Below are 19,187 nucleotides of genomic sequence, written 5' to 3'. Positions count from 1 at the left end.
ACACACGGCTTTGTTTTTCCGCCCGTCTGCTAAACTCGTTGTGTCTAACGGAGCCGGCGGAGCAGGGCGGCGGGAGGGGAGAGGGGGCGGGAAGGGGCTGCCGCCGCCAGCAAACAACTTCCCCGACGGTTTGTTTACATAGCAGGTGGAGCTGCCGTCCGCCGCGACCCACAGCGCCCGCTCCGCCGGGGACCGGCCGGGGGAGGCGCGGGCGGAGCGGGGCACGGCCCGGCGCATCCCGCCGCACTTTTTTTTGTTGCCATTCCCCCTCCGCTGCCTTCCCCCCCACCCCTCCCCGCGTTATTAGCACTTGTGTGCAGGCCACTCTTCGATCATGTGAGGGAGGGCTCCCTTCGCACTCCCCTCTCTCCAAAGCAGCCGGTGTGTGCGGCGGGTTTTCTTTTTTTTTTTTTTTTTTTTCCCTCGTCTTTTTTTTTTTTTTTTTTTCGCATTCCCAACAAAACACATACACACAGGCGGCACACTCCGCACACGGGCGGACCCGCACGCCGGGGGAGGGAGAGCAGCACCGGCAGCGCCAGGCAGCACCAGCCGGCGGGAGGGCGCGAGGCTCCGACGCCGCTCCGCGCCCGCGGAGGGCCCCGCGCCGCCCGCCCGCCCCCGCTCCCCCGGCCCGCGCGGCGGCTCCGCCCGCAGGGACTCTGTATGTGCGCGCGGCTGCGCGCGGCTCCGCTCGCCCTTTCTCTCTCGGTGTCAGCTCGCCGGGACGCCCTACGCGGTGTCTCCTCCCGGTAAGTGCTACCCCCCCACCCCGCCCCGCACACCCGTCCCCTCCTCCCTCCGCTCCCCGGTGTGACTTGCTACTTCCAGCGCTTCCACCCCCCTCCGCCGCCGCTCACTGACTTGCCGCCGCCGCGGGAAAGTTTGGCCGCGGCCGGCGGGGCCGCAGCAGTGACATGTGTCAGGTCTCCCGGCACCCGGTGGCACCGCTCCCAAGCACGCACCGCCAGCTGGGGGCGGGGGCGCGCTCCGCGGTGGGAGCCTGCGGTGCCCCGGCTGGAGTTGGGGCCGTGCCCACCGGGCCGGGCCGGGCCGGGTCGGCCGCGGCAACCGGCGTAAGCTCCCCAAAAACAACTCGCGGCGGCTGCGGGTCGGCAGGGCCTCCCTCCCGCCGCTCAGCGCCGCGGACCCCCCACCCCCCAGTAATTAAAAACAAACAACCTGTAGCCTCCCCGCACGGGTAGGGAAGTGCCAGGCGGGGAGGGCTTGGGGCCAGGCTGCCGATGAAGCGTGTGCGGGAGGCTCGGCTGCCCGCCGTTTGCCTCCCCGTTTGTGTGGTGGTGTGTTAGGGGGGTTTTTTTGGTTTGTTTTTTCCCTTTTTTTTTCTTTCTTCTTTTTTCCCAAAGACCTCCCCAGCAGACAGCCCGGGTGAAGAAACGTGTCACGTTTCTCCTTTGTGTGCTGCCTGCCCGCCTGCCCGCCGGAGGGAGAGGCGCACCCCAGCCCCCGCCTCTCCGCCCGCCCGCCCGCGCGGAGGGGCCGCTGCCGGCCGCCCCCTCGGGGCGCCCCGCGCCGCGCCGCCCCGGGGCGCCCCCGCTGGCGTGGGAGGGGAAGCGCAGGGGCGCCGAGGTGCCCGTGGGGTAGCCGTGCCCCCGGGCGCTGTGCGGGCTGCGCAGGGAGCAGGGTCGTCCCCTGGCCCAAGACAAAACTGCCTAAACCCAAAAATTAATAAATAATGGTGTTGGAGCTGCGGGGTTCCGGAGGCGGCCTCCGTGCCTGGTACGTAGGGGCCTTCCCTTAAAATTGGCTTTGAAGTTGAGGAGGGCTTCGGGACTTGGAAAGTTTGGGAAGCGTGACAGATTTTGAAGAGAGAGGAGCGGCCGCGGCGGCCTTGGCTGTGGAGCGGGCTGCGCTCTGCCGTGCCATCGGGAGTGCCAGGGCAGCCGTAGGACGGAGGGCGAGCGCGGCGCCTCCGTTCCGCGTCCTGCCGCGCCGGGCAGCGCTCTTGGCCTCCCGTAACCTGCCGAAAAGCCGTGTGCCGCCCCGGAGCCCGCACGGCCAAGGTAAAGGCAGTCCGCGAGGCGGTTTTGTTCTCTTCCCGGAGTTGGGCTCGCGTCAGGTTCGGCAGCGGGCCCGTGTCGCAGCGCAGCCCCCGGCCGAGAACGCTGGCGAGCGCCGGTAAGGTCCCGGGATGGAGCTGCTGAGAGGCGTAAAGCTTAGGCTATGGGCTGCCAGGAAAACGCTCGTCTAAAATTTGTGAGACTTGTCCGGATAGAAAGTGGGCTGCTGGTATATTCTCCAGGGAAGAATAATCTCAAAAATAACCACCGTGAATCTGTGGTACTGTCCTCTGTTAGTAAAGAGTGCAGAGCTCCAGATGGAGGAGTGGGCAGTACCCTGTACCTGGTAATCGCTTACTTCTAGGAAGTCTTGCCTGTGTACATACATACCGAGAGAAACACAGAAGTTCCTCTTCCAAAGAGGATCTTCCTTGGTCTTTTCTGTGCATTAGAGCCCCTATCCAAACTCAGCTCTTGAGAGTGGGAATCTTTCCTTTGACAGCAGTAGGAATCGCTCCAGTGACTTCACAGGCTCGGATCAGGCCCTTGGAAATTTTTTGACGAAGGTGGGACTCAGAAGTTGTGCATGGTGTCTATATCCCCCCACTAATCCGGTGGGGGGGGGGAAAGAAGTCAAAGTTTTAAGATATTTTGACGGTTTTAAATTTTTTCTTCTGTGTGCTAAGTAATTTAAAGCCATCAAGGAAAAGCATTACTGCTAGTAATGTTACTCTAAAGAAAATATGATTAATTATTAAATTGGTTTCTCTAATGCTACACTAAACCCTTTTAAGTGGTATATGGTTTTAATCGTTCAAATAAGTATTTTCTAAAGTTTTTTCTTGATGATGATAATTTGTTCATGTAAATGTAGATACTCAAAATACCCCTGTTTTGTAGTAATCTGCAGTTTTAATGTAGTTCTTACAAAACGGTTTTGTTCTGTAGCATTTTTGCATGCTTAAATCATTCATTTAATTACTCAGGATGGTAGATCAGTAAAAGGTTAAGGGAAAGGAAAGAGTGTTTCAAATACAGCATTTCCAAAATGCATGTAGTTAGACATCCTAATTTATTTTGATAATATGTAACACCTGAAATGCGCTACTTCATGTGAGGCCTTGTTGGTGTAGGCTTTAAGGTTTAACAGTAACCTTAGGAGAAAGCTTAAGCAGAATCAATTGTATAAATATTTGTGTATTTCTTTGCTTTTAGTTTAACCTCAGCAATTTTTACGTTGTGTCACGGGATCTTTGCTACAATGCAGTGTTTATATCATCTGAGAGAGGAAAAATCCTAAATATTTTGTAGCTTTCTGTTTGGTGAAGATTTATGTAAAATGACCAAATAGTCTCTAAGGAACAACCAAATTAGGCTGGGTTTGAGTGTGAGGAAGAGTGAAAGAAATATACCAAGTTCGGGACATTTCAGTCAGTAAATACATGGTACTCTCTTAAAGCTGCACTGTGGTTTGTGCAGTAGTCAGGTGAATATTTCACAGATTTTTGAAGTCACTTGTTTATTTGGTGGTGTTTGGCTTTTTTTTTTTTTTGTTGCATTTTTTTTCTGTAATCATCTGTTGCTTATACATATTTTAATGCTTTCCTTAATATAATGTGTTGGAACTATCATTTTAAGAATTAAGGTGTATTTGCTTAGAAACATTCCTGTTAGATTCCATTATTTTTTTAAAGTTCTTGTTGGACTTAAATTTTTTTTTTTGTTTTTTAAATTACTGTAGAATAAGATTTTTTTTTTAGGACTAATTTATGTGAGCTGGAATACACTTTTTGTATTCTGAGAAATATACCTGATTCAGCATTGCATGCACAGGAGTTATTTGAGGCTTGTGGGCTAAAAACAATAGAAAACTTCTGAGATGTGATCCATGTTGTGGTGGTGTTTTGCTATGTGTCATTGAAAATGTCACTTAGCCTCTTTGTTTTTCATCACAGATATGTGAGGGCTAGTATTTATCTTTCTGATAGAAGAGTTAATTAATATTTTTTGAACATGGAGTACTTTTTTGTTCCATTTCAATTTTTACCTGGTTTATTTTTGAGAAATTAAACTGTGATGGTGAAAATGGATGAAAATGGATGGTTCCTAAGACTCATGTTTTTTTCTTTGTTTGTCGTATTGTGAAGAGGTCACTTGCTCATATGAAATTAAAACGATTTAGGACGTAGGTCACTGAAAAGTACTCATGGAATGATTTTGACTGCAGAAAAATGCAAACCACAATGAAAATAAAAAATGCTATCAACTTTGTTGCAAAATAATAGTTTTCTGTACATTGGAACTGATTATTCTTTTAAAATTTTGTGACAGCTAATAGGTCTAGAAGTAAGGTAAATTGTCTAATTTTTTTCACAGCCACCGTAGCATACTTCTCAGCTAATCCTTGTTGGAAGAAATACTTGTCATTTAGATTCCTGTTCGGTGCCCCATTTTGATTTGACACCTTTCTTGATTGTATGTGTAAAATAGTGGCACCAGAAAAAACCTCATATAAATGATGAAATAGTAGAAAATCTTAGCTGTAATAAACTAACCTCTTAAAATTAATCTTAAATTTGCAGTAAAATAGTTCCCTGTTAGTTGTTTGAAGGCTTTCTTCCACATTTGTTCCTTTACAGAATAAACATACTTACTGTAATAATTTCCAAGAGTAGCTTTAGACTTAAATTTCAAAACTTCTAGACCAGCATAAAAACAAGGAGCAGTCTCACAAGTATTATTTAGCACTGATCATCTTTCTTTTTTCTCCTTTCTGAGGGTTTCAGTAGCTTAATCAAACTTACTGCTTTTAAAAATCTTCCAAAATGTTCACTGCGAATTAAAAGAGACATCTGTTATTTGTTGCAAGATTTGCATCGGTTTTTGCTTGCTTTCTTTTTTTTTTTAATCCCATTTCTGATAGGTTTGTATTTAAGGGCAACACCATGTTTTGTGGCAGAAAGGTGGTTTTGAAAGTGTCAGTAATAGCTTGCTTATGCTGTCATCACTGAAGTAGCTGAAAATAATCTCTTTAATGAACAGTTGCTACGATGTGTATTGCTTCACCAGTGTGTAGTTTGGGATGATGTTAGAAAGTAACATTTGAACTCTGAGGAATGAATTTGTGTAGAATTATGTTTAATATCACAAATTCAGTTCCTATTCTAAGAAAAATAAAGTTAAAATACGAAGTATACTGCCTTAAGGTCTTTATTGTCTTAAGTCTTTTTAGTAAGTTGTAGAGGTTGCTGAGGGGAGGGAATAAGAACATTGTAGGTTTAACTTTTCATTCATTTACTTAGGTATTTCTTATTCCTGCTCATAGTAATTACACCTCTGTAGTTGGAACTGGGTTTGCTGCAGTTTGTTTCTTATTAAACTACATACACGAGGCTGGTTGCTGAGGACAGAGCTGATTCCCTTGGATATGGTGTACTGTACCCTCTACGTGCCCTGAGTGTGGGTGTCTCTTCTGCTGGGTGGCAGAGGGCTTTAGGTGATAACAGATGACTTTCTCACAGGTTAGGCTGAGGAACAGCAAAACAGGTTTTAAGGACAGGCAGCACCTTCCTTCAGCATGTAGAAGGGAGATTTTTCTGCCCTGCCCACTCCATCCATCCCCCTTGCAGTGCTGGGTGATGTCCATTCTGGGGTGAAAGGAGAAATTACAGACCTCCATCATACAACCCTCTGAGTCGCAAAGAACCCTCTTTGAAGTTCACAGACTGGCATTGGCTTACCTGCAGAACTTGCTTGTTTACCAGGGACCTTCAGCTTCCCATGGGCAGCAGGTACTGGAAGAAGTTGGTGGAGTCTCTGTTTTACAGCATTGCCTGTCCATTGGTGGTTGCAGGTCCACAGGGACACACACTGCGAGTCCCTTGCCCAGTGAGCTGGTCCTGTGGACCTCTGTGGTGAGTCAGACACGGCTGCAAATTGCATCATGTTAAGGATTGCTGTAAATTGCTGATCTCAGTCTTGTTTCATTTTGCCTCCAGGACATTATGAGGATGACTGAGATTCCAGTGGGCCTGTGCCAGCCTTGTCCCAGTGGGAGATACTGTTGGTCCCAAAACTGGAAATTAATTTGAAGAGTGATGTTTTGAGGCTAGGGATGTATATGTACATCACTGTATATAACTGGAAAGTAGTTGGGGTTTTCTAGGCACAATATTTTGTAAATAAGTATTTACATTGTTACAAGAAAAATCCTTTATCTTTTAAGACTGATGTTTAGTTGTTGATCATTTTAGAATAATTTATTTTTTTCCCTAACAGCGCGATGTATATTTTGCAACTTTGGTCAGAATTTGTCTTTAGGTGAATTCAAATGCTGATTTATTCAAATTTTCAGCTTTTGTATTTCAGCCTTAACTAACATGATACATTATGTATTTGGTGTACTTTGAAATAATGTATTTGACATAATATGACTAATTACATTTTGACATATATTTTTATTAAAGTAGTCTAATCTTTATGGATATTGCCACTACAATTTTTGCCATCTTGTCCCTTCAGAGGAGGAAGGAGAATGGCTGTGATATTACATTGCTTGTTAAAGAGGACCTAATTGTGTTATTCAGTCTGAAAACTATGAAACTTTTGTTTGGAGAAGCAATCTCAGAGTTGCATAACTATATCAAGCATAATACTTTAAGTATCTATTAGGTGTTGATTTTGAATTTGCCCAGGAATGTTGAAGAAAATGTAAAAGAGGTAAACATCATTTCAACTTTGCCATGCTGTCAATACCAAGTCTTACAAAAATTGCTCACAATTACATTGTTGCTTTATCCTTTTGCAAGTCTGTTGATGTTGAGAGGGCGTATTATTCTTCTGGAATTGTAACCCACCTAGTAAAACAAGTGGTGTAATAAAACCTGTAGTTGATGTTTAACAGTTTGGAAAATAGATCAGAAATTGACAAGTTTTGCCATGTAAAAATATCGTGGAGGAAATTTTAAGGATTAATGGTGGGAAACCACAAGGGGCTTTGGAAAATAGAGGGACAACATGCAAACAATGGAGAGTTGGGAAGTGAGGGGGAAAAGGCCAGAGAAAACGTAGCTGGGCAGGAGCCAGCAAAGGCACAGGCAGCACTGCCAGGAGGTGGGCAGCTGCTCAGTAGATGGGGGCTGAGGGTCTCAGAAGAGCAATGTGATTTTCATCTGGTGCCCAATATGGAAAATACATTTCTTCACCTTCACTTCTTCTGTGGGAAGGAAAAACAAACTTTTTTGCATGCCAGCTTTATGCACGTGACAGGCACAGGAGTTACACCAGGTTACACTGGCCCTAATTGAGGCTGATATTTTTAAATACTAGGTCTTGTTAAATCTAGTGTATGTCTTTGGAAACTTACTTATTAGTTGTTGCATTGAAATTTGATATTTAATTACTGAAAAAAATCATTTTATTGATGTGACAGAGAGGGGACAGAGGTCTTTTGAAGATAAAGGGAAGAAAAGTGTCTAGAAAACAGAGGCTAGTATTTTTTAGAGTCTGAAACACAGAAATTGAAACATCTCTGATTCAAGACACTTGCCTGTGAGAGAACACAAACAGGATTGTGGTTTCATTACAGTAATTACAGCATTCTCATGACCTATAAATGAAAGCATGAAAGCCTAATGCAGTCAGGTGTGCACAGACTGCAGAGATACACGTTGTGCTTTTCAGTTGTGTCCATGTTTTCATCTTTCTAGAACAATATATTCAATAAGGAATAAATGATGTCATATACAGTTTGGTGAATGTAAGAGGAAGAGTGCTGAGAACTCTGTGATATGTGGCAACAATCATTCTTTATTGTATGAATATATGGTGAAGGAATATATGGGTGCTAAAACTGTAAAAATATTAGGATGGAACTTCTCTAAAGATCATTAAATGCTTTTGTGGAAAAAATTATTCAGACCCACTTGTTACCAGTCTTGAATGCATTTAGATTACTTTTAATGTTGTGAAGATGCCTGTAAATTGTTTTCAGTAAGCAATAACTGTCAGCATATATTGAAGAATACGTATGGTCAGCAATTCAACAGATAACTATGTTGAATATACAGAAGTTTCATATTCTATTTTAAGAGACTGACATCTTGAGGAAGAGTTAATGATGTTTGCTGTTGGATGTTCTGGACCTGTTCTTGAGCTTCTATTTATTATTGATCAGGAAATGGTGTGAAGCATACCTGAGCAACCAGAAATTCTTATGAACTGATATATGAAAATCCTTTAAAAATACTGGTTCAGGGTTTTTTTTTTTGTTTTTTGTTGTTGTTGTGTTGGGGTTTTTTTTTGTTTGTTTTGTGTATTATTTGCATTTGTTTTATTTGGTTTGATTTTGGTTTTTTTTCTTTTCTTTTTCTTCTTTTCTAAAATTGTTTTTGCTTTTGAGTCTGGGAATCAGGGCACACATTCAAATCACAGGAGAATGGTGAACTGACAAAATATTTGTGTATTACTGCGGGAGTGGTGGGTGAAGAAGCTGATGATCAATCCAATGTGTATGTGTGTCCATGCCTGTGCACATGACTGTGTGGCATCACAGGGCTTTTGTCTCCATCCGCAGCTTTCTGGCAAGAAGACCAGGGTCTTCATAAAGAAAATGAATGTATCCTAGTGGGTTTATTGTGTCTCAGGCTGTAAGACAGAAAGTATTCTAAAGAACAGTGCAGTCAATCCTTTGCTAAAACAGGGAATGTGTTTGGGGAATGTGGCTCTCCAGGCAGGAGCTGACCATGCTGGAGAGTGTTTTACAATGTAAAAACAGGTATTTAATGGGTTGTGAGGGGAAAACATGGCCTTCCAAATTCTTCCTTGAAAAAATGAGGGAAGGATGCTTCCGAACCAGTTTAGCATTTATTTCAGACTACATATGGCTTGCAGCATTGGTGTTGTGCCATGCTCCTGCTTCAGGTTGTCCTGTGGGCTGGTCGTGGTGTCTAGGTGTGCTTAGTCCAGCAGTGGGGCCTGGAGTAGTGAATGGTTCAGTGGTTCTGTGGCTGGCAGCAGATCAGCACTTGCCAGGACTCTGCTGAGATTGAGCCTCCCTGCTCCTGGAGGGCACGTGCCCTTCTTGTGGTTTGACCTGCCTCAGGCTTCAGGAGAAGATATGCTTGAGGTGATGGCCACATGCTTGTGTTGAAAAATCCAAGACCTTTGTCTCTGATCCCAAGTTTTCTGAAGTTTCATATGAAAACTTGCTTTTATGGCTGAGGTGCTGAGGCTGGTTGATTATTTCAATGTATGTGCCTGTCCAAAACAGGTTTCTGAAACTGAGAAGTTACCAGCTACTTAGCTGCTCTTCAAAGCCACCTAGACTGAGGCAGGTGATGGATTGCTTGTGCATATTTAAGCCAAATCAGAGTGTTATCAGTTTTTCTTTCAATGAAAGTTCTTATTCCAACTGTTTCATAGACTCTGAAGCAAGTCACCACTAACATGAAAAATCCATACTTCAAGTTACTTTTTCATGGCATTTAAATGCTTTGAAGGATTCTCTTTAATTTATTTTGTAAATGAATCTTAAAAAGTACAGCATTCAGGTACATCTTTGGTGAGGATCCAAAGACATGCGAAAGAGACACTTTCAAAAACGTGAACGCAGATACTTGTTTTAAAGTGTCCAGCCTGATGAGGCAGGCATGATGTACCGTGTGCTGTAGCTGTAGGGTGTTGTGTGCCTTATGACTGGTGTAATATGCATATGCAGCAAATCTGGCATTTCCCAGGAGCTTTGGGCAATGTGTAAACATTAGTAATTCACTGTATGTTCGTCTAGAAAGCGTATGGCTAAAGTTGGACCTTGCTGTCACTTCTTGATACTCCTTCTCCCCCTTATCATTTGATTGTCATATGAGAGGAGAGCTGCTGTGAAGCCTGAGAAAGGTGGCAGATGGAGAAAGCAGTGTACTTGACTGGTCCTCCTGAATTGCAGGCTCAGCGCTTGCATTTTAAATCTTCCGTGACTCAGTAGAAGAATACATTTCTATTATTCAATTACATGCAAAAATGGAACCTGCTGTCCTGGACTTGACTAAAGTGCTATTTTTAACATATGTTTTCAGTACCTGTCTTCAGTAACTAGAAATAAATTTTAAACTGAAACTGTTAGACTCATTATACATATGCGCCTGCACATTTTGTGACTTAATAATATCAAACCTCTAAATATACTTATGTTTCATTTAAATATTATTTTATAAACATTTTTCTGTATCCTGTTACTGACATTTGGGTCATTGTTTCTAATACAAAATTACTGTCAGAATGGGGAAGACACGTTTTTCCAAGTCATTGTTAGGCTTATAGTTTTGCTCCAAATTCACTTATCAATAAAATTTCCTTTAGCTGAATTTCTCTTTTGTAAGATGCAGATAGAGCAAAATGTAACTGGAGACTATTAAAAATACCCTTCTCATTGTCACCTGCAATATTACCATAATTGGAACTAAGGAGCCTGCAGTTGCACAATATTTATGTTGCAATCCAAACTGACACAGCCTGGAATGCCTCGGTAGCAAAACAAGACACAGACCCAAGCCTCACAGTGCATGCTTGGGAGGGAGTGAGTCGCTCCTCTTGGAAACCTCCTCCAGCAAGGACATCCTGGAGGTCTCCCTGCTTTGCTGTGGGCTGGGGGGGCTGAGGTGGTAAGTGCTGGCTGGCAGCTTGGCTGTGAGAGCAGTGACGGCTGTGGGTGACCCTCTGGGTCAGGCTGCAAGGATGGCTGCTTTGGTAACCTGGGCAGCTGTGGTAAGACAGAGCTCTTTCTTTGAAGTCTACTTTCTGGGATGATTTTTTCATTCCTTTTCCCTCCTGACACTTTGGGGGCCTCTTTCTTAGGAGGTGTTGTTTGGAAGAAACACTTCTAATGCATTTATTTTCCTTTGGTGCTTGGAAATAGTGAGTCATCGTCCAGTGTCCCCTTTTCTGTGCAGATCCCTGTAGGCACAGTGAAACCAATGTTAATCTCTGCTGCACCTCTGGGAGGCTCCTCAACAGCTGATGAACTCGATCTATTACTCCTGGCCTTCTCTGGCAAGCACAGAACGGTATATTTGCCTGACTGACACACTCAGATCTATGGCCACAAGATATCTGGTCAACTCTTCAAGCCTTTACCTTTAGCATTAGCTTTTACCCCTCAGGGCTCAGCTGCTTGCAGCATTTAAAGCATGGCAAGAGGTTTTATAGCAGAGATTTGACTCAGCAAGACTTGTGCTACCTCTCACTGAAGATATAAAATACAATTTGTAGCTTATAATTGCTGCCTAATGTGATCTTGGACCCTTACTTAAAATCCATTTAACTGATACTGTGCTTTCTTTATAAGGTTATTATTGGGAGCTAACCTTTTCTTGTGTTGTGGTTAAATGTACAATGTAATAAGGGTGTTTTTAATGTGTTTAAGAGTTAGAAGATGTGTTAGAGGTAACCTTTATGCAGAGAGTTTTATATAGTTGTAGTAAGGACAGCAATATTAAAATCCTGAACATTAGTACCATCTGAATATAATTTGTTCTCATTCTGTTTTGTGTGGGCCTGCTAGTGGAAGATGATACAGTATATTGAAGAAATCTATGTTCTCCAGTATGTTTCTTACAGGTAATTATTAACCTAGTGCAAATTACTGTCTCCATAAATTTTTTAAATTTAGATTCATTCAAAAATGTAAAAAAGTGTATTGGATGTAACAGACAAGTCACAATTCTTTCTTTCTTTAGACTTAAGGAGAGAAAACTAAAACCAGGATTTTAGGCACAAAACTGAAAGCCTCCCAGAAATCTTTACTTCCTTGTTTAACTTCTGATATACAGGCATGGGCCATGTTTGTTGGATGTCTTCAGGGAACACTAGCTTATGACAGATTTATTTTCCTCAGTGACAGATGTTGGTACTTTTGCTCTGTGAATATTAGATTGTCTTCCTTCGATTGTGTAATAGAAATGCAGGTTTGCTTAAAGGTTAAAATGAAATATTTCTAATTTTTTTCCTCTTAACCAGATACCTAAGTATATATGTAGAATTTGGTATACATGGAAAAACTATCAGAACTTGAGTCTCTGTACTCTTCTTGAAACTGCTCTAAATGATGGTGAAGGCAATGAAGTTTCATATGAGAAAAATGGTCAGAAAAAAAAAAAACCACAAACCAGAAAGATGAGCATTATAAGCATGGACAGCCTTTCTTTGAATTTGTATTTTTTTTCTGCTGTTAGTTTAGGAAGCTCTCTTCTCACTCTTCAGAACATTTTTTATTATTTTTATTTATTTATTTATTTTCCCTTTTCCCCCACTTGTTTGTTTTCTTCCCTTTTTCCTCAAGGGGGCATTGTGAGTTGAAGAGGGTGAACAAGTTTTGCACATGTCAGGCCTATAGCTGAAAAACACTTGTTTTTCTTAAGCTCAGTAACCTCCTCTTGGGGTGAACACATCCGTGTGGATGTGGGCAAGAATGGCTGTAAGAGGAACAGATATTATTTTTAATCTTAAGTAGGTGTGGAAGGGGGCCAGCACTCATGGCTTATGGGGTTGAAATTAACTGCTTTTAATGTTGTGAAGAATGATGATGATAGAGACAAAGTGCCTTCCTAAAATTTATAAGTATAATTCTTGGCTCAGATGTATACTTGCAGAGCTTTGTGATAGAGTTACTTGATCTCAGTACAGTAACGATTAATTCATTAATGGTTATAAGGTGTTGATATAATTAAATAGAGAATGCCAGTAAATTGCTTTCTGGAGCTCAATGATTGCAAACTCTGGTCTCCTAATTTAATCCATCCACTGCTTTCCATTCACTTGCTGAAATGCTTTCTTGACTGGGAAATTAGCCCTACTCCAGGCACAGTAACTGCAAGAACTAAGTTGGTTTCTCTTAAAGGAGAACCTTGGATGAGGACTAGAAGTGTTTCCTCAAGAAACGTTAAGATTGGATGGAAAAAGGATACCAGAAACAGGTTTTTTACATTGGTGAATGTGTCCAGAGGTTACTGTGTTTCTCACTAACTGCCTGAATTCTGTGCTGATTTGTGGTAGTTCTGATACTTAAAACACAGTGAAAGAGGTACTGACCAAATGAGAAAAACTAGCTAAGTCAATTTCTTTCACTGGTGTTGCAGTATTTTTCATATTTGGCTTTTTGGTTGTTCTAAAGGAATGTTATCATTCTCTCAGCAGACAGTCCATTTTTCCTGTGAATTATTTAAATGTGGGAAAAAAATATTTTATGGAGAAATTAGATACCTCTGAAATTAGCCTTTCGCACAAAGGGTAGTTTAGCTGCGTGAGGCTAAAGTTCACTTTATGCTTTTAACTGGAGCTCTTAAGAGTAGAGATGTATGAGAAAGTAAATTCTTTAGGAAAGTGTCAGTGCTTTGCCTTCGTAGGTTTTTCTTGTGCAAGGTATTCATCATCGTTCTGTTAATTTGCTTAGTACTATGTTGAGGTGTAACCGTAGTGTAACCCTTTGAGCTCTAAAAGGGACTTAGAATCATAAATTCATTTAGTTGGAAAAGACCTGCAAGATCATTGAGTCAAATTTTGACTGATTTTTTGACTGACAAATTTTGACCTTGTCAGCTAGACCAGAGCACTAATTGCCATGTCCAGTTCTGGGGATGGTCACTCCACCACCTTCCTGAGCAGTGGTTCCAATGTTTGAAAACCCTTTCCATGAAAAAATTCTTTCTGGTGTCCAACCTGAACCTCCCCTGCTGCAGCTTGAGGTCATTTCAAGGTAAAAGTGCTATGGATATCCAGCTACAAATAGAAGAGAATGAAAAAAAAATGATTCCCAAATGCTGACTGGGGAAAAAACAATTCTTGTTAACTCCCTAATCTTTGTTTCAGTTATAGAAATAATAGGATCAGTTTCCTTAAAAGCCTGCAGAAAGAGATCTGTCTTTTTGCTATTTTCTACAGTGTTTCTATAGGCTTAATATGGATGGGATATTTGGAAGGTGAAACCCTGTTATTGCTGAAGCACATCAACTACATTTCATTATTCCAAAACCTTCTGTGCATTTTGAGTAAAGAGGTTGTAGTTTTTACTGCTCAGTTTGTCATAGAAAATTTGAGGGGAAGTGAATTAGCTACTGCTAATTCATAGTTAATTCTGGAATTTTCTAATGCATTAAAACAAAATTTTAAAGTTAAATTTACTTCATATATGTGTGCATCTAGTAATAAGAACTGTGTAAAGCAGCTAATAGTTGTACCCAAACTGCTTCCAGTTCAACCATATCTTTCCCACAAAACATGTTTTGCATAAATGAAAATTGTGCTTCTTGATTTTACTTGGCAGATCTGAAGTACTTGTGGTAAAAACTGTTCTAGCAAACTACACAAAGCTAAACTCTGTAAAAGGAGCCCCGACAGCTGTTCTGCAAATCATTGCAGATTATTGCAGATAATGATATACATTGTACTTGTGACTTGATCAGTTTGGTTATTGCAATATAACTTCAAAGGCAATGTGTCTTCTGTAGCTGTAGACTCCACTGAAGACCTGCATTTTTGTTCTTGGTGAGAAGTTAAAAAATTCTGGCAATGTGAAAATATATTTAGTGAGTAGCTGCATAAACTGTGTTTTTTCTGTCTCTGGGTGGCAATTTTAACAGTTTGAAGTCTCTTAAAATTCAGTATTCTTGAAATAAAAAAGCCATTTCTGTGATTGTTTGCAAAGTTTTAATTTGTTTTAAACCATGTTGTTGATCTAGAGCTTTTGCTCATTTAAGGTTGATTAATTGCTTTTGCCACTTTTGTTTGCAGTTCAGTATAATCTCATGCAGACCATTGTATTTTTTTTAAATTTTAATCTTCTGTTGATGGCTGTATATTTGGATGGGATGTTAAATTTGACCACTAATAACTAAAGGATTTAAATAAACAAATAAATAAGATTGAAAACAATAACAAAAGACTGCAAACTGGAACAAATGCTTGGCATTGCAAATTTATTTTATGAAACATAATTTCTGCACCTGCTGTAGACCGCATTCTTGTTTTCATAGGGTTTTTTATTTAGAAAGAGAAAAAGGTTATCATGTTTTCATTCAAGTACCTTTATTTAAGGCAGATTTAAGAGAAACAAGAATAATAAGCCTATATCTTACATTAAATGTTTTTTAAATGTGTGTGCCTTTTGTGACAATTACTATTCATTAAGGCTCTTTAAAGGATAACTCTGTTATCTTACCTCTAAAATGGATGGGTGAACATTGACTGAAGTTGCTTCATGCAAAGTGTACAATACAGCTCTGATATGGAGTTGGAGTTGAGTTCTGTGGCCCATCTGCATTGCTGCAGTGCCTGTCAGAGAGCCCAGAGCCCAGAGGGTGCTTGGGTAAGTCACATTGATACAGTGGGACCCACACTACAAAGGATCAGTCTCTTATTAATAACTGACCTGCTTAACTTGGCCCAGGTAGGAGCCTCTGATTCCTACTTACAGCCCCTGGTCGTGGCTGATGGTGCAAAGGAAGATGCTGTAGCAGTTCATCTTTGGAAGTGCCTGTGTGCTGCTCTTAGAAACTCAGAGTCCTGGTACCCTATGTGTCACTGCTGTCTCACAAGTATTTGTGGTGGACAAAAAAGCTGAATTGTCACTGTAATGAATGACACGTAATCCACCTCCTGGTGTTTGCAGTATACTAATTTTCACATATTTACGAACATAATGGGCAGACAGAAGAGTTCAGAAGTCTTAAGACAGGCCAGATGGAAAATAGGTTCAAATTCAAAATAACCCTGACAACAAGAGAGAGAGAGACAGGAAGAAAGAAATATAATTCTGCTGATATTAAAAGTATGAAGAAGAAGAGAGAGAAGAGAGGAGAATGTCTGTTTTCCATTTTTAAGGAGACTTTTTTTAAAGGTTTTTGAACTTCTGAGATTATGATGCTTTTTCTTTGTTAGAGAGCTGTCAGAAAATACAAAGGTTATATCTGTGCAGACAGCTTAACTTGCTTCTAGCTCTCCAAAGTACTTTAACTCATTTCACATTCAGCTGTTAAAAGTGTTCAGGTCCTGGAAAAATTAGAGCATTATAGCTGTAGCCATACCCTCCTGGACAGGCAGGACAGAGCTTTTGGATGAGAGCTGTGGCAAGGCATGTGATGCCCTGCACAGTGGCAGTGGCTTGTCAAGGCTGAGATGTTAAGCAAATGTGCCCCTGTAATCGGGCTGTGAGATACTTCTGGAAGCCAGAATATGGGTCAAGGAAACCTTCCTCTGCCATAATCCTTTCTAATCTGTGCTTTTGGAAGTTTTCGAGAGCACTTGTATTGCTAAGGAGTGTAGCTCAGATTTTTCTGTTTGCTTTTTCTTGCTTATACTTTTTCAAGTTTTCTTTCTTGTCGTGTTTATTTAAAGATCCCCTCCACTATTCCCCTGATAGCGAAGGGGATGGTTTTAGAAACAAAATCAGCAAAGGAGGGTCCTGACAATTCCACCTAACTGAGAGGAATACTGCAAAGTGAAGAAGCTGTGTAAAATACAGTGGAAGTACAAGAAATAATCCCATTTTTACCAAAATCCCTGTACAATGGAAAGTGCCTCTTGTCAGCTGAAATGTCAGATGTATCAGGAAAAAGTTAAAGTGGAACCTGATTTCTGTAAGGCTAAAGATTCAAGTAATTTGCTTAGAGATGCAGTAGAAAATCAATCTTGTGCTTGAAAGAGGAAATGGTAGCCTTCAAGTCTCATATCATGTTTTGTAGCTGATTGCCTGTTTTTATTATCTCCCCCCGCTCTTCCTTCGGTACTTACTAATGCCCTTTGGTTAACTCCATTATACCTTTGAAAAACTTCTTGCAGAGCTCAGCTACTTTGGCTTGTTTGCTGGGTAAGCCTCACTGATATTATTATAATTAATAGGATGTGTAAAAACTTCCCAAACCCAGTGTTACAGAATCAGGCTGTTAAAACTCAGAACCCCATACGTTCTGCAGTGTGCAAGATTTCCATCCTCTGCAGCTGGGGCTCATCAGAGAAGAGGCTAGAATGGCATTGATCTTGCATGCCGTGGGGCAAGTTGGTGTGGTAAGAACACAACTCAGCTTGTAAAAGAGTAAGAGGGATGGGAAATAAAGTCAGTTTACAATTTGGAGTTGTGTCTCAAATTTATTTATTTTTTTAATTTTATGCCACAGGGATAAAAAATGCAAGAGAGGGATGGACTGTATTTTTAGATACTGTAAATCTTTGAAGATCTGGTTCATAAGTGAGAGTTGAAACTCTTTTTCACAGTTGTGTGTTACATAACAGTTTCCTGTTAGGATAACAGTTTCCTTGGTTTGGCTCTTATTTTTGTTAGATGTGGCTGTTTTCAACAATTTTGATTTTAGGATTTTTTCTTTAAATTATGAGAAATTAATAAATAATAAGAGCTATAGTGAACAGCCTGATATTTTAAGGATTTTTTTTTTATAACTAGGGTGTATCATGAATATTTGTAACTTGCTAGTTCTGTGAAGGTAAACGGTGAAGCTGATCAAAAATTTTACAAGGCTGAGAGGAAATATACCAACTGATAAAACACCAAATAAATTCATGACTAAGAAGACAGGAAATTATACTGGTTAATTGGAATATTATATGAGACCTTATCAAACAATATTGAAGTACAGGGAGATACAGGGGCATACTTCTAGAGAGATATTGTTTCTGGTTTTGCTTTCAGTAGCATCTGCATCAAGACTGGAAATTTCTGCCTCTGAAAAAGGCATATGTATTTATTCTGCCTAGTGGGGTGAATATAAACATTTTATATTTAAACTGGGAATTAAGACCCTTGGATGTATAAAAATATCTTAAATAGGAATAACAAAGCTAGATATCTTCCTAAGTTGCTTCCTTCCTTTGTTTTTCTTTGTTGATGTCAAGTTTTTTTGGTGCATTCTTAAAAAGCTTTATATGGAGAAAAGACTTCATGGAGAGAAGATACTTGGTAAGAGAGTATTGTTGATCCACCTTATGAGGGCATAACAAAGCCCATTGTGAGAAAGATTGTTTTTAGCACTGAGAGTAGTTATTTGCAAGACGACACAATGTTAAGGACTTCAAAGTAGATTTCATGGGGATACTTCAGGTTGTGCTTTAAGGACTTTTCTAACACACTGAAATTTGCTGAAGGAATTATACCAGCAGTACTTTACAACTAGGAAGTGTATCAATGCTGGTTTGATGGCTATTTTTTATTTTTTTTTTGAAAGAAGCAGGACCGTGGTTAGTGTTCTTCTTGGCACATTGCTATTTGTGAACTTCATGCCTGTCGTTTGACAGTGTTTTAGAGACCTGGACATAAACTGGAAGGACCATCACTGGGTTCTGTGCAAACAGAGAACTACTGAGGCCCAGCCCAGAAGCAGGACAATTTACACACGTGGGTAAAGACAACGTTTAGAAACAGGCAAGGGAAGACAGAAAAACAAGGAGTCATCATACCATATCAGCAAATAATTAGTTTTAAAATTTTCCATAGGTCTCCTGCCAAAGCAGTTTGAAAGAGGCTAATCAGTTAGTCTTGTGAATGTTCATAGCAGTGTGAGGCGTGAGCCTGGATAAAAAGCTTGAAAACACTTAAGTGAAAAAATAACACATAGGTGATGGAAGCTGGCAGCCTGGACGCAAAGGAGAAGGGAGTTTACCTCTAGATATGGAATGAGAGATGATAGGAAGGTTTTGACATGGAAGATAAGTGATTAATATATAATGGGATACTGGATTTATGTCAGTAGAATGAGATTACATTTGTCAAGATTAGAACAGAAGATAAGAACAAGATTTGAAATAAGAGTGATGGGAGTATAACAGCTGTACACTTTGAGAGTATAGGTATACTTTAAAGGTGGTATTTGCAAAGATCCTACAGTATTTGCTTGTAAATTTTTTGAAAATACTTGAATCTATAGAACCTAGATGCATGCATCCAAAGACTGAGAGAGATGATATCCCAGTTGGCCCAAATGAATGGTAATATTGCCAAAGGAAGGGGGTAAGAAGAATGCTTATTAGAGGAGAGTGTACACTATCTTCTAACTGTTTAAAATTGTGATCCAGCTCAGAGCAGCAGTGTGTTGGTAGAGATAAGGGGAGAATCACCTCCCTCATGTGAGTGGTGATCTGCTGGGGTCCAGAATTTCTTTTGGGTCCTCT

At 41.0% G+C, this 19,187-nt stretch overlaps 1 protein-coding gene across 18 annotated transcripts in view; it reads left to right on the top strand.

The window, feature by feature from the left end:
- The first annotated feature begins 465 nt into the window (after positions 1-465).
- The window catches only part of FOXP2 (forkhead box P2), a 405,492-nt gene continuing 386,770 nt past the window's right edge, over positions 466-19,187 (top strand). For 7 of the 18 annotated variants that reach the window (XM_038153687.1, XM_038153686.1, XM_038153685.1 and 4 more), the window contains exon 1: positions 466-752. The gene's annotated coding sequence lies outside the window, so the exon portion shown is untranslated. The other 11 variants (XM_038153684.1, XM_038153664.1, XM_038153675.1 and 8 more) reach the window with 6 other exon arrangements.

This window comes from Motacilla alba, chromosome 1A (genome assembly GCF_015832195.1).
Source record: "Motacilla alba alba isolate MOTALB_02 chromosome 1A, Motacilla_alba_V1.0_pri, whole genome shotgun sequence".
Taxonomy (NCBI): Eukaryota; Metazoa; Chordata; class Aves; order Passeriformes; family Motacillidae; genus Motacilla; species Motacilla alba.
The sequence above is the reverse complement of the archived record's forward strand: the minus strand, read 5'-3'. Positions and strand labels throughout refer to the sequence as shown.